This window comes from Hevea brasiliensis, chromosome 12, assembly GCF_030052815.1.
Source record: "Hevea brasiliensis isolate MT/VB/25A 57/8 chromosome 12, ASM3005281v1, whole genome shotgun sequence".
In the NCBI taxonomy this organism is placed as follows: domain Eukaryota; kingdom Viridiplantae; phylum Streptophyta; class Magnoliopsida; order Malpighiales; family Euphorbiaceae; genus Hevea; species Hevea brasiliensis.
The window spans coordinates 20,782,452-20,796,496 of record NC_079504.1 but is presented as its reverse complement, the minus strand read 5'-3'; positions in this window follow the sequence as shown (position 1 = coordinate 20,796,496).

The following is a 14,045-nucleotide window of genomic DNA, read 5'->3' as shown; positions in this document are numbered from 1 at the left end:
GGACAGACACCGGTCACCGGAACAGTGAAATATACCAGGCTATGCAACGGGGGTGTTACAATTCTCCCCCCCTTAAATAAATTTCGTCTCGAAATTTTTACCTGGTATCAATCTCTGAACAGCTGTGGGTGTTGTCTCCTCATGTCCTCCTCTCGTTCCCAAGTAGCTTCTTGGCCCGAATGATGGTTCCACAGCACTTTTACCAATGGTATCTGCTTATTCCGTAGCTGCTTCACCTCATAAGCCAGAATCTTTATGGGTTCTTCTTCATATGTGAGGTCTGGATTCACTTCTATTTCTTCTACTGGTAGTACATGAGATGGGTCTGATCGATACCTCCTCAACATAGACACATGGAAGACATTATGTATCTTCTCCAACTCTGGAGGTAGTGCTAACCGATATGCCAAAGGACCCACTCTTTCCAGAACCTCATATGGCCCGATAAAACGAGGACTTAGTTTCCCCTTTCTGCCGAATCTCATAATCCTCTTCCAAGGAGAAACCTTGAGGAAAACTTTCTCACCCACTGCATACTCAATATCCCTTCTTTTCAAATCAACATAGGACTTTTGTGATGCGATGCGGTTTAAGTCGACCCCTGATCACTTTGATTTTCTCTTCAGTCTGTTGAATAATTTCGGGTCCAATCATTTTTCTTTCACCCACGTCATCCCAACACAACGGGGTTCTACATTTCCTGCCATACAAAGCTTCATATGGAGGCATCCCAATGCTTAATTGGTAGCTGTTGTTGTAAGCAAACTCAATCAAAGGCAAGTGTGTATCCCAACTACCCTCAAACTCAATCACACAAGCCCGTAGCATGTCCTCCAAGATCTGAATTACCCTCTCAGACTAGCCATGCATGCGTGGGTGGAATGCGATCTTGAAGTTCAATCTAGTTCCTAGGGCTCTCTGAAGACTACCCCAGAATCTAGAAGTGAACCTAGGATCTCTGTCTGATACAATGGATACTGGCACTCCATGCAGTCTCACAATCTCATCAATGTACAACCTGGCCAATCTGTCCAAACTGTAGTCCATCCGGACTGGCAGAAAATGAGCAGACTTAGTCAGTCTGTCGACAATGACCCATACTGCATCATGACTCTTCTGTGTCCGCGGAAGTCCCATTACAAAATCCATTGTTATTCTTTCCCATTTCCATTCCGGCACTGGTAGTGGATGTAACAACCTAGTTGGTACTTGATGCTCTGCCTTTACTTGCTGACAAGTTAGGCATTTGGACACAAACTCTGCCACATCTCTCTTCATATCCATCCACCAGTAATGCTCCTTTAGCCCTCTATACATTTTTGTACCACCAGGGTGCATGGCAAAAGGAGACTCATGTGCTTCCTTCAAAATGATCTGTCTCAAATCAACATCATTAGGAACACACATTCTGCCTCAGTGTAGCAAAGAAACCATCATCTCGATTGAGAACTCTAGTTTCTTGCCTGTAGGACTTCTTCCAACGACTTCGATACCTTTCATCATTACGGCGACCATTACGATCGATCAATCAACACTTGTACATGCCATGCAACTGCTGCCTGCCCATCATCATTAATCTCTAAACTGGCATGTAATAACCTCAACTCATGTACCAAAGACAAAGGAGTAACCCGTAGACTTGCCATAGTCTTGCGACTTAGGGCGTTAGCCACAACATTAGCTTTCCCTGGCTGATAGTCTATTAGACAATCATAGTCTTTTATCAACTCTAACCATCTCCTCTGTCTCAAATTCAACTCTTTCTGGGTGCCCAAATACTTCAAACTCTTATGATCTGTGTAGATGTAACATTTCTCCCCATACAAATAATGTCTCCAGATCTTAAGAGCAAACACAATGGCTGCAAGCTCCAAATCATGTGTCGGATAATTCCTCTCATGCGGTTTTAGCTGGCGTGATGCATAGGCAATGACATTTCGATCTTGCATCAACACACAACCTAACTCGTTGTGAGAAGCATCGCTGTAGACTGTATATTCTTTACCCGGTGTGGGTAAAGTCAGGACTGGAGCCTCTGTCAAACATCTTTTCAATTCATCAAAACTCTGTTGGCATTTATCCGTCCACTGGAATTTTACATCTTTTCTAAGCAGCTTAGTCAATGGAGATGCCAACATGGAGAATCCCTTCACAAATCGACGGTAGTATCCAGCTAAACCCAGAAAACTGCGAATCTCCGTGACATTTCTGGGTGGCTTCCAATTAAGGACAGCTTCAATCTTGGTAGGATCTACCTTAATACCCTCTGCTGATACTATGTGCCCCAAAAAGGATATCTCCTTCAGCCAAAATTCACATTTCGACAGTTTGGCATATAGTTGTTTCTCCCTCAAAGTTTGTAGTACAATCCGCAGATGTATATCATGCTCTTCTGCATTCCTCGAATAGACCAATATATCATCAATAAATACCACAACAAACTGGTCAAGGTATGGTCTGAAGATAGTGTTCATCAGATCCATAAAAGCAGCCGGAGCATTAGTTAACCCGAATGGCATAACCAAAAACTCATAATGGCCATAGCGGGTTCTGAAGGGAGTTTTAGAAATACTCTGCTCTTGTACTTTCAGCTGATAATAACCTGATCTCAGGTCAATTTTGGAGAACACAGCTGCACCCCTCAACTGATCAAATAAGTCATCAATGCGGGGCAATGGATATCTATTCTTTATTGTCACCTTATTCAACTGTCGATAATCAATACACAAACGGAGAGTTCCATCTTTCTTCTTTACAAACAACACTGGCGCTCCCCAAGGTGACACACTAGGGCGGATAAAGCCCTTGTCAAGCAGTTCTTGCAACTGCACTTTCAACTCTTTCAATTCTACAGGTGCCATTCTGTATGGTGTTATGGAGATTGGGTCCACACCAGGCATAACATCAATTTCAAACTGCACTTCTCTTTCTGGAGGTAATCCTGGCAATTCTTCAGGAAATACATCCGGAAAGTCACATACAGTAGGAATGTCCTCCAATGCTGGACTCCCCACTCGGGTGTCTATCACATGTGCCAAGTACGCCTCACACCCTTTTCTAATCATTTTCCTGGCCAATGCAGCTGAAATGATGTTTGAAGGCAATAACTGTCTCTCCCCATGTATTACTACATCACCATACTGAGGGAGACCAAAAGTGACTGTCTTCAGTCTACAGTCAATCATGGCGAGATGCCTGGCCAACCAATCCATGCCCAAGATAATGTCATAATCTCTGAAGGGCATTTCAATTAAATCAGACAGAAAAGTGTGTCCTTGGATCACCAAAGGACAATCTCTATATAGCCTATTTACCCTGACCTCCTGGCCTAATGGACTAGTTACTAACACATCATAGTCCATTGGTACACACTGAATAGCAGTAGAACACATCACACTAGCACTAACATATGAATGTGTGGAGCCAGGATCAAATAATACATACACATCTTGGTCAAGGATGGAGAAAATACCAGCTACTACATCTGATGTTTCAGCTTCCTCCCTCTGGCGCATGGTATACACTCTGACTGGTGCGCCACTGGGTGTTGGCTGGTTAACAGTGCTCTGACTTCCAGGGGTGTTACCAGGACCCTTACCCCTGCCTCTACCTCTAGCAGCTGACTGTGACCCTCTGGGTGCAGAGACTTGGGCTGATCCTTCAGATGTAGTGAAAGATCCAGACCGGCGCGGACTAGTGCAATCCTTAGCGAAATGTCCGCTTCCTCCACAGTTAAAGCATGCACCAGTAGCCTTGAAACAAACCCCACCATGAGTTCTACCACAAGTTTCACACTGTCGGACTGATAGAGCTCCTCGGGGTGCTTGCTGGGTCTGCTGACCAGACCGGGGTGGTCGTTGGCCAGAAAATCTGCCTCTGCCTCTACGGGAGCTAGATCCCCCAAACTGTTTCCTCTTCCCAGAACCACTTCCAGATGCTTGTTCAGTAGTCTTTTTAGTTTTCTCTTTCTCTTGTGAACCCTTCTTCACTGCCCCTTCGGATTCTGTCCTTTCTAATTCCAAGGCTTGTGAGATCAATTCAGCAAAATTCTGATGTCTGAAACCTACAACTTGCATTCTCAGACTCTGCCTTAGCCCGAACTCAAACCTCTTGCATCTGTCTCTGGGGGTGGAGACTAAGCTTCCAGCATAGTGGCTTAGCCTTGAGAAATCTCTCTCATATTCTGCTACAGTTCGGTTCCCTTGTTTCAAACTCAAAAATTCTTGTAACTTCATATCCACATATGCATCGGGAACCCATTTCTTTTGGAACTCCCTCAAAAAGTCTGTCCATGTCAGCACAGGTGGCTCAACTAGGCTGTGGGGGATGGTCTTCCACCATTCAAACGCATCCCCTTGCAACAAGGAAACAGAATACTCAAACTTCAGTTCTTCCGTACACTGCAGCTTCCTGAAAACTCGTTCCATTCTTTCCAACCACTGTTCTGCCTCCAGTGGATCCACAGTGCCTTTAAACTCAGTAGCCCCAAATTTCATCAGTTTTTCATATTGCCGAGCTGAGGGCTGTGGTTGTGCTGCAGGTACTCGCATTTGAGCTTGAGGTGGCACATTACCCGCCATTTGCTGAAAGAACGCAGCCATCTGTTGTACAAATTGAGCAGGAAACTGCGGTGCTGGAGCAGGAGCTGGAGTGGTTGACCCACTCACGTTCGGGAGTGCTGGGGCTTCCCCTTGAACCTCAGCCTCAACAGATTGTTCTTCGGAATGATCTCCTCCTTCCATTCCGTTTTTCACAATTTTCTACTTCCTGAGACCAAACACAAGGAGGTTGGCCTCCGTTAGTGCATATTCATGATGTAAATATGTCATATGTATCAATTAAAGACACTTGAGCAGTTGTACTTATCAATAAAATGTTCATACATATAATCAAAATTTATTGAAAAACCATGCTCTGATACCACTAAAACATGTCACACCTTACCCCTCCGTAAGGCATAACATGATCCCGTAGAATACTTAATGAACTACCGAACTTCACCTACCGATAACTCATTAAGTACCCTACAAGGGATTTTAAAACAATTTTCTTACATTTTGGAAGTGGTGAGCATTTTGGTAGGAATTAAAAACCATTTATTCAAAGCTTAAGGACTAGTAAAAATTTTTGTGCATTTAAATTTTGCCGCAAATTTTATAAAAATTTTGACAGAGTTCCCTCTGTATTTTGAGAAACCAGTTCTTCAAATACCTGTAAAAAGCACTTCCAAAAAATATTTCACAACTCCCAACCACCAATAATTCTCAAATCAACTCAAATCAATTCATTCCAAAACAGTTCCATAATCCAAGTCAAATTTGTCAACTCAGCATATTCAATAATTCCATTCACAAAACATAAAGCAGGAAATTCATATGTACAAATATTAAATTTACAGAAGAAAATCCAAAATAATATTATTACAATTTATTTACAACTGCTCAATTTACATTGATACTAATGACATTACTGATTTTACATCAAAATAACCATAAGGGTATAAAACAATACCGTACAAAGGGATCAAAAGTTCTTGTCAATCCATGACTCACTCTCGCTTTCTCCTTGCTCTTATCTGCGACAGCAAAATAAGCTATCGCTGAGTATAAAAATACTCAGTGGTGCACAATAAAAATTTAAAATGCAATAAATAAATCATTCATTGCCAAAAGCAATTCAAATGTTTCTCAATCACATTTCAATAATGATCGAAGTTCATAATAGCACCCTTTTGTCAAAAAATCTATTAAACACAGTTTAGTCAAACAATTTCATAAACACAGTGTTGCCAAAGTCATACACAACTTAAGCAATGACACAAAATTTTCGATCAATGCCGCGTTGTACACCACGACAAAGCAATCTACAACCCCATTAATTGAAATCAATGAGGGAGGTGGCTAGCTAGCTAATGAGTACTCATCCGATCTACAACCTCAACTGGTAAGCCAGAGAGGGAGGAAAATAATCGATCTCAACCCCATAAATGGAGGAGGAAATGTGATACTGTCATGCTAAGTGTGAACATAAAATCAATTTAAAACAATTATTTTCAATAATTTATGAGAGATCCCAAACAATTTTCAAAGTCATTTTTGTAGTCACAAAGTGGCAACACAATTCATAAATAACACAACGACTTCATAAAGTATAGCAATTCAAATTTTCAATTGGAAAACAATTACATAAATTTATTGTGCACAAACCTGACTGGAGTTGCCTCTAGGCCTTGACTCAGTCTCTCCGAGCTTCCAAGTCTTTTTCAGCTGAAACACACAATTTCATAGTGTTTCAGTACCATAACTTAACATAAGTCCAAAAATAAATTTAACTTCACTTTAACTAGCTCTATTGCGTTAAATTCGACGTTCTCAAAGTTTTGTGTTTCGGGTTACTATTCACTGCACTATTCAAGTCAAATAGTTGACTTTCTAAGGCTTAATAGGTATGGGAACTCCAACTTCACCCACATACCACATTTTGGTCACTAAACTTGTTGGTTTTGGTCGTTTACTCAAAGCTTAGGTCGTTTAGGCAAAATTGCCAATTTTCGGTTTTGGAGTTCTAAGTTGCACTATTCCATTGGTCGATCTACTGTTGGAATTTGACAAAACTTCCTTCATAGAAAATGTTCCTTATTATCTTAAGTGTATTCTCACTTTTGGATCACCTCAATTGGAGTTTTGTAGCTCAAGTTATGGCCAAAATAAATTTACTGTTCACGTGCACTGTTCATACTGCAATTTAGGTGCTGGCAGATTTTTGGTCCAACTTTGGTCAGTAATTTGATCAAGTTAAGTTCATAATTTGGTCTAACTTTCTTCAGATGAAATGTTCTATTATGTCTTAGGTTTCCATCGGTTCAAGAATCGCCTAAATCCGAGTTTCCTAGAAAGAGTTATAGCCATCCAAATATTGCTGCTCAATGAAAATTCTGCAGAGTTGCAGGTTTGGTAACCTAAATTTGCTCAATAATTTGAATAGGTTAATGGCATAATTTGGGGTGATGTTCTTCATGAAAGTTTTAGATCTATACCTCCTCTAACCCCTGGCCAAATTTCAGGTCAATTTAACCTGTCTAACTCGAGTTATGACCAAATGAACAGTTACTGTTCATTTGGTCAGTTTAGTGCAGTGGCAGCCTGCTATCAATTCACTTTGGTCAATTGTTTCACCAAGTTTTGGTCAGTTTTTGGCCATGGTTCCTTAATGAAAATTGTGCTCTTTTATGTCTATTTTCATCTCCAATTGGTGGCATATCAATTGGACTTGTAAAATTTGAGTTTTGGTCCTTCAAAGTGGGTTTGGTCATGCTGCCAGCAGCATGACCATTTACCTCCGAATTTAGTTTTCATTCCTATCATTCCCACACAAGTTATTTGGTTATAATTGACCATTATTTCACTTCACAATAGGTCAAACATGCCATTTATGCATTTCTCCAAATTTTGCCTCAAAACCCTAGGCCTCCAAACCCTAATCACACTAAATTGTTGCATTTAACTAATTCAAAACATTTAATCATGATCATTCAACACCAATAAGCTCACATACACCTTTAATTTCACCAAGTTCATGCATACACATCCTCAAACCCTAGTTGACTAAAATTTAGGTTTGGCCCTTCAACAATTTATTTTATTTCATTTTTCAACAATTTCTAAAGTAATTCAACTACTTAATAATGAATTTAAACATAATATTAAAAACTAACCACTAACCTCTTTTGTTGAATTTCTCCCTCTTCAAATCTTCTTTCTTTCCTCTTCTTTTTGTTGTCAAGATGCTTGTTAAAGTCCAAGAACAAGACTTACTTAAAGGAGTTAGGGAGTTTATAACATAAAATCAAGCTTTTGAAAGCTTGAGAAGGGTGTTAATGGTGGAAATGAAATGAGATGAATGAGGGAGAAGGAGTGACGGGAATGGAGAATGGAGAAGTAATCAAAATTTTTTTTTCTTTTCTTTTATCTCTTTTGGCTTATGGAAGACCACAAATTCCAATTTAATAATTCACTTAATTAATTTGTTTATGACATCATTCATGATGTCATCAACTTTGACTTTTCCATCTTTTTCTTTTTTTTTTCTTTTTTTTATTAGTTCTTTAATTTAATTCTCGATTCTGAAATTTTCTTTTCTCCGATTTTATTTGACAGTTAGGTCAGGAGTCAGCTCTCGGGGTCAATTGACCAAATCGCCCCTCACCGGTTCGTCCCGGTTTGCAAATAATCCAATATTTCTTCCGGTTCCCTGACCTAATTATTTGACTGACTTAACAGTTCTTTTTCGCGATTGTCTCTTTTCCACTGTGTTCATAAGGGTCCTAAGGACCGCAGCGTCACTTTTTACGGTTCGAAATTTGAGTTTAAAACGACTTCGTGATGCGTTCAGGAGGTCACTCATCGCTGTGACTCTCGGCTCGTTTAACCTCTTATGTTCTGTTTTTCTTATTTATAGTTAACTAATTAAACATTACTAATTATTTGTGTTTATGGCTTCTCAAGTTGTCTTAAGTGTGGCCCTAATCCCATTAATTATCCGGACAGACACCGGTCACCGGAACAGTGAAATATACCAGGCTATGCAACGGGGGTGTTACAGGTGGTGGTTGTTTTGTGCTCATTTTTATCAGAAAATTAACTGCAGAAAATAACCAGATTAATTAGTAAATGTATCATGTAATTAACCAAAATGATTATGGTCTTTTAATCAAATTGGTCCTCCCACTAACTTAGCGAATCCTACACTTCCAAAGTAGGAAACGGAAATCCTAGTTGGATGGATTTCTAGTGGGTGATTGAATTCTTATAATTTTATTGATCATCCTCAAGTACATCCATTATTGGAATTACAATAAACTATAAGTGAGCAACTCCTTGTCCATCATATCTCATGTGAGGTTCAATCCTTTACCTAGCCCCTAATGCTCAAAATCTCAGGTACATCCATTATTGACTTATCTTGCATTAGTTAAGTTGATCCCATTGAGCCAGTAATTATGCAAATAATTTTAATGTCCTCAGGTACATCCAATATTGGCCACTAAACCATTTACATATTTACAACATCTCATGCTTAACAATTATTCTTAAGAAAATCTCTTAAATTAATTGCATCTTATGCAACTATTTAAAATTTCTTAAAATAATTGCCCCAATGGAGGGCCTATGTTATAATTACTTTAATTATAGCATTTCCAACTTAATCATTTGTTTGGAAGATTTTATGGTCATTCTAATTACTATTAAGGTCTCACTTTGCACATTATCCATTTAGCATGCATATATCATATAATTGCATACATTCCCATACATCTCATGCATTCATGGATAAGCAGTAAATATGGTATGATCATGGACTTTCTAAGGGATTCAATTCTGAGCCACCAAGAATTGAATCAGGGCATTCCTAGGTGCATTTCATTCATTAATTCATATTACAAGAGTTGTTGAAGGAGTACATAATCAACACTTGATCTTGAATTCCTCCCACTGGTCCCACCAATGCTCTTGACCTCCTTGAACTTCTTGCAATCCAATATTACATGGTAATCCTTGGCATACCAAGGCGAGAACTTAAATAAATGAAATTACAACCCAAAAATTATTACAAACTTAATAATACATGCCCAAAATAAATTAAAATAAATTGATTAATTTACAATCCCAAAGAAACATAAAAGAAATAAAAACAATCACATTGGTCTTTTATAGTCCATGATCATCCATCATGCATATCACTATTTAATAATTAAATAAAATATACATACTTAAATTAAATTGAATATCTCATATTCAACTTAAAAATCCAGATTTGAATATGATTCAAATAAATTTAAAAATTCAGATTTGAATCTCATTCAAATAAATTTAAAAATTCAAATTTGAATCACATTCAAACAACTTTAAAAATTCAGATTTGAATCACATTCAAACATTTTTTAAAAAATCAGATTTGAATCACATTCAAATATTTTTTAAAAAATCAGATCTGAATTTTATTCAATCAATTTTCAAAAATCATATTTAAATATGATTCAAATAACTTTAAAATTTAGATTTGAATCACATTCAAACAACTTTTAAAATTCAGATTTGAATCACATTCAAACAATTTTTTAAAAAACTGATTTGAATCAAAATTTAATTGTGTGATTAAAAATCCTAATTAAACATTTTAATTAGTCATATGATGAACCTTTCATCATGCAACAATTGCTGAATTTTAATAACAACCATGCGCACCATGATCTTCCCAAGCCATGCGCACCATGTTGGAGTTCATCAAGCATGCCGCCACACCTCTTGATCCAACCAGCAATGGATCAATTATCTCATGATCAAATCACACAATTAAATCATATAATCAACAATCTAAATGGCAAATATAGTGGCTCTGATACCAATTGAAGGAACGGAAGCGTGAAAAACACAAGTTTATACCATTGAATTCAAAAATTTTCACCTAGGGTCACATGCATCATGCAAGATTTATTTTTATCTATTTGATTTCAATGATAAACAACATATTAAAACTCTTTTAATATGTTTTTGGATCTGTATTTTCCATTTAAGATTTTAAAATTAATCAGATTAATTTTAGAACCCTAGATTAAATCAAGAACGATTACACTAACCTCTTGATGTACTGCAGCGTGTCTGCGCCTTTGAGATTCGTCTTCAGGATACCAGATGTTGTCCCTCTAGCTTGTCCACACCAAGAACATCTATGGCAGCCCTTGAACAGCTTCTAAAGCTTTTTCTATTAATTAGAAATTCAAGTTCTGCCTTTTAAGAGATTAGAGATGTAAACAGGACACTAGAAACAATTTCTAGCGTTCTTAATTCAAGAGATTGATGGTTAATCTCTTTGAATTGATGAGAGATGAAGAAGAATAGATGAAAACCCTCAAAGTGGCGTGACAAAGGAGAGGAGTGGCTGCTGGTTATTTTTTCTTTTCATAACCACACTTAAATAGCTAGGTTAACACATTAAACCCTTGCCACATGTCACCCTTTGATTAGCTCTGGGTTTAAGTGACCCAATCACATTGTGCCAAGTGTCAAACCTATATTTAATCTTGATTTTAATCATCTTACATGATTAAAAAAAAACATTTGGCAAGCTTATGTGTAATCCCATGTGTCACCATCTCATGGTGCCACGTGTCATACTGTGAAATGACCAAAATGCCCCTGTGTCTTAATTTTGAGTTCTTAACCCAAAATAATTATTTTCTTCTTCTAATTAATTTATATCAAATATAAATTAATTAATTAATCTCTATTAATTAATTTCTCATCAATTAAATTCATATTTAAACACTTTAAATATAAATTTAATTTATACTACACATCCAATAATCTAGATTTAGTTTCAAGTCATGCTAGGGACTTTGCAATTTAATTGCAAACCAAACATATTTAATTAATCAATTAAACTCTTTAATTAATTAATTAAATCATATTTAAATAGGTGATAACTTGTGTATGTGTGTGACTTACTAGGCTCATCACTAATTGGCAATGAGACATGATATCAACTCTTAATATCATCAGAACTCTTTCTTACCATAAATGATTTCTCTAAATCATTTTATGAACCTCATAGACCATGGTTAACACCTAGCATAGCATGCCATGGCCACCCAATTAGTAATAAGGTTTACCTTAAATGAACCTATAATCATATGTTACCATGCACTAGAATCTCTCTGTTACAAAATCCCAACTCAATCTGGAGTCATGTTTTATGTCAAACTCCATTTGCTATGAATATTATGTTCTCTTTTAATTCCAGTTCTTGATTAAAAAGATTTTTCTTATCAGAAACTCTTTTCTGAATAAATCTATCTGTCCTGGCCAGGAACTTGAAACATCAAGAACAATTAAATAAACATAGGATTTTATCTCTATTTACTTAGAGGAACAGATTCCATCTTGATCAACACCTACCTCCATATATAACTAGTAGGAGCCAACAGATGCCCATATACCCATACACAGTACAAGTATGAAAGTAGTATCAAACTCAAACTACCTATATACAAGATAACTGCTATCTCAGGTCTAAAGATTATATGCACTGATATGATTTATGACAAAACATTGACAAGAGTAAACTCCATGTGCTTGTCATAAGTGTCACTGGTTCGGCCTACTTATCATTTATAAGTGCCTATCATGTTTGTTATATGGCATGAGACTCACCATTCCATCTTATTTATATCTCATATAAATAACTTGGGAACAAACATGAATACAATCTTTCTGGATAAGTCATGTCCTTATTATGAAGTATCCTCGATTGTGAACCTATTTATGATACTTTGTGCTAGAAATATTGTCACTCATATTCTTAACAAGTTAAGAATAATATTTCTAACAAAATATCAATGGACCTTTTCTATTACACATAAATATATTATGTAAACGGAAAAGTGGAAATGCCTTTTATTAATAAAAATATGTACAAGATACATACTAAATGATATGCTCTAGGGCATACTGCTAACACAATCTTCATCTTGAGTGTAACTTGCTTCTTTCTTCAAAAAATCTTCGTGTCATCAACCATCTTAATTTTGGATTAAGAGCTCCACCTAAATTTTATCTCTCCATCACCTTGAACTTGCATCACCATTGTTGCATGTGCAACTTTCCACATATCACGATAGCTCCACCTTCAACCAAACTCACAAAGATCATTCCTATGCTCTGATAACAATTTGTTGTACACCGCGGAAGCGTGTAAACTATAAAGAAACAAAGAAAATATATAAAATATCAATATTTACATGGTTCACCCTCTCAACATAGGGTTACATTCACGGGCATACCATATTCCACTATCAACGATAATAAATCATCATTACAAGTTCCAAAGCTATACTACCCATTAACCCAATCACATCCAAGAGAACCCACATTACATCAAACTGCTCATAGTAAATATATTAGTTAGTCCCTCTCAATCTCCTCTAGACATAATCCAATATATTTATTATTACAACACTACACCACAAAGGGTGTCTTTAACTTGTTAATAGTATGCCTGTAGACCCTTATTTTATGATGAGTATGTGCATTGAGGTCGTGGAAAACCCAATGATGAAAAATTGTATATAATTGAAGGCATGGAACTGAATTATTAATTTCGTGGCATGATCTTGAAAATAATAATAATAATAATAATAATATGCTTTTTGGGAAATTAATTTAATTTAAATAAAATTCTGTTTTGTTTAAATTTAATATGTATAGTTTTTAAATGGACCTAATTGAGTTTAATTGGGCGTCATGGGCCTAAGAAAGCCTAGTTAGGAATTTTAAATAGAACCCATTTAATTTATTTTTTGAAAATTAAAATAAGAAAATATATTTTTCTCTATCCCTCTCCTATACAAACTCTCTTTCCCCCATTGGCCCCACTCTCTTCCTCACTCCCTATTGGTGCCACCCCCTTCCCCTCTCTTCCTATTGGTTGGAACACCTCACCTATATCCCAGTCTCACCTAAATTCCTCAATGCCAATTGTTTAAGTTATCTGAACCTTATCACACTAGGACTTCAAACCCTCACACCTCTCTCCCAAAACCCTATAAATACCCCATTGATAAAGAAAAAAGAGAAAAAGAAAAAGAAAAACAAAAAGAAAAAAATGGTCCATTCATGCATTGCATTCATGTACATAGTATACTTAGGTTAACCCTTAAATCCTTTTTTTTTTTTTGAGCAAACATAGCCTCAAAACACACCAAAAAGACTTCCAATCAGGTCTCTTGGGTTAGGGAAGGGAAGAGACTAGTAAGGATTTCACCTGCACTACTTAAGATGGAAGAAACTATGATCGTGCTTGATAAAATATTGAACGCCAAGATGTTTGAGCTAGAAGAGACAATTATGGTCAACTTTAGAAAGAGGCCCCAAGGTAGGCCAATTAAGTGGCATTAAAGTTATTGAGGTTCAAATTGTGTCTTGCACCCCAAGGAGATTTTTCCAATTCAACCAACCTTTATCCATAGTTTTCGAGCATCTCAAAGCTCG